Below are 2,343 nucleotides of genomic sequence, written 5' to 3'. Positions count from 1 at the left end.
GGGTCTTGCTCTTGCTCAGGCTGGTTTCGAACTCCTGAGCTCAAACAATCCGCCCGCCTCGGCCTCCCAGAGAGCTAAGATTACAGGCGTGAGCCACCGCTCCTGGCCGACTTTATGGTCTTAATACATAGAGTTCATACAAATCAATAAGAAATTATGTCACAGAAATATGCTATCCTTTCTTGCTTTCAGGTTTGAGTTAAGGCTAGCTCCTTTTTAGCCTTTAGTTCTGCAAAAGCTTCCTAATTTGTCTTCCTGCCTCTGGTCTTCCCTCTTCAAACCCTCCCTCGCCCTGTCCTCAGAGGTATTCTTCTAAAACACAAACGTCTTCTTTGAAACCGTGAACGGCTCTCTGTCACCTAGATAAAGGTGAAAATTCTTTGCTTGGCACTGAAGACCCTTCTTTTAACCTTTCCAGCCTCTTCTTTTTTTGGCCTGCCACCTCGTGAGCCCCATGTGCTAATCTGGCTCCTTGGCTACTCCAGACTTCTCTCAGCTGTCTCTGCCCAACCCCCACCCTTCCCCAGTGCTCTGCTCAGAGCCTCGCTGGTCTTCCCAGACAGCCAGCAACTATCCTCCCCACCCTTCCCAGTGATAGTTGTACACCACTATTAGCATTTGCCAGATTATAATTTTAATATAAAATTAAGATGTGTTTAAATTTTAATGTATATATTGCAGTTATAATTAGTCATCTTAATGTCATCTTGTTCACCCACTTCTAATGAAAGTGCATCTCTATTCAACTCTGTTTTCCTAGAATGGCACACAGAGACTTGAAATAATGAATAACTGAGAAGAAACTCAGTAAGTGCTGTTAAACAAGTGAATGTATAATTAGATTGAAAGAATTATATAACTTATAGTGGAAAAGTACATGTATGAGGTCTGTCTGGAAAGTATCCAGCCATCGTATTTAATATAACGGGAACTGTTTGCGCGACGTCAACGTAACCTGGCAGCCAAGGAGAGTGGACTGGAATGTGCATGCGTGAACAGCGACACCTTCGCCGCACCAGTCCGTGGGGCGCTGGATGCCGTTGAGTGAGCATGTGCACTGTGTGGCTGTGGCATTCAAAATGACTGAGCAAGTAGAGCAACGAATCTGCATCACATTTTGCGTCAAGCTTGAACATTCCTCCACGGCAACTATTCGGATGATTCAGGAGGCTTTCGGGATGATGCAACGAGTGCAGTCCAAATAAAAGTGTGGCACAAATTCTTCAAAAGTGGTCAAGAATCTGTTGAAAGTGATCCACGTTCTGGAAGGCCTGCAACAAGCAGAACACCTGAGAATGTTGAGCGTATACAGGCTGCAATCAACAAAGACCAGCGAGCGACAGTGCGAGAACTGAAGCTGATCTGGGGATTCCAAAAACGACTGTGTCCGAGATTTTGACGCAGGATCTCGGCATGAACCGTGTCCTGGAAAAATGCGTCCCGCGGCTTCTGCTACCAGAGCAAAAGGAACGTCGTGCTGCATTTGCTAATGACTTGCTTCAAACCGCTGCCAATGAACCAGATTTCCTCAAGAAGGTCGTAACTGGAGATGAATCGTGGGTCAGCTAGGACCGGAAACCAAGGCCCAGTCGTCCCAGTGGAAGGAGCCTGGTTCTCCACGCCAGCAGAAGGCGCAGCAAAGTTGCAGCAAGGGATCAAGACCGTGCTAACGGTGATTTTGACTGGAAAGGTGTTGTCCATCCTGAGTGCGCTCCTCCTGGCCAAACGGTTAATAAGGAGGACTGCCTCAGTGTTTTCCTCGGTTGAGAGAGGCAACGCGAGGAAAACAGCCGCTGCTGTGGACAACTGGTGATTGGCAGCTTCCTCGCGAGAATGCGCCGCCCACGCATCACTTCTCTTGCAGTTTTTTGGCGGAACATCAAATCACCCAGGTGACTCAGCCCCGCTACAGCCCAGATTTGGCACCCTCCAAGTTCTGGCTTTTCCCAAAACTAAAATCACCTTTGAAGCAGAAGAGATTTCAGACCGTAGATGAGATTCAGGAAAATATGACAAGGCAGCTGATGGCGACTCCAACAAAGGATTTTGTAGAGTATTTTGAACAGTGGAAGAGACACTGGGAAAACTGTGTTGAGGTCCCAAGGTGCCTACTTTGAAGGGGACTGAGGTGTCATTGTCCTATGTACAGTGTTTCTTGTATCTCTTCAATAAATGTCTCTATTTTTCATATTACATGGCTGGATACTTTCCGGGCAGACCCCATATATTTTTTTATATATATTAATATAAAAATACATAAAGACTAGGCACAGTGGCTCACACCTGTAATCCTAGCACTTTGGGAGGCCAAGGTGGGAGGATCATTTGAGGCCAAGAGTTCGA

The 2,343-nt window shown here is 46.5% G+C and overlaps 1 protein-coding gene across 3 annotated transcripts in view; it reads right to left on the bottom strand.

Moving 5' to 3' along the window:
* Window positions 1–2,343, bottom strand: part of SYCE3 (synaptonemal complex central element protein 3) — a 30,885-nt gene that overhangs the window by 13,725 nt on the left and 14,817 nt on the right. The window lies entirely within an intron of this gene.

The sequence above is a fragment of the Propithecus coquereli genome, unplaced genomic scaffold (genome assembly GCF_000956105.1).
Source record: "Propithecus coquereli isolate 6110/MARCELLA unplaced genomic scaffold, Pcoq_1.0 Scaffold294, whole genome shotgun sequence".
Lineage (NCBI taxonomy): Eukaryota > Metazoa > Chordata > Mammalia > Primates > Indriidae > Propithecus > Propithecus coquereli.
This window is presented reverse-complemented; position numbering and strand designations above follow the sequence as displayed.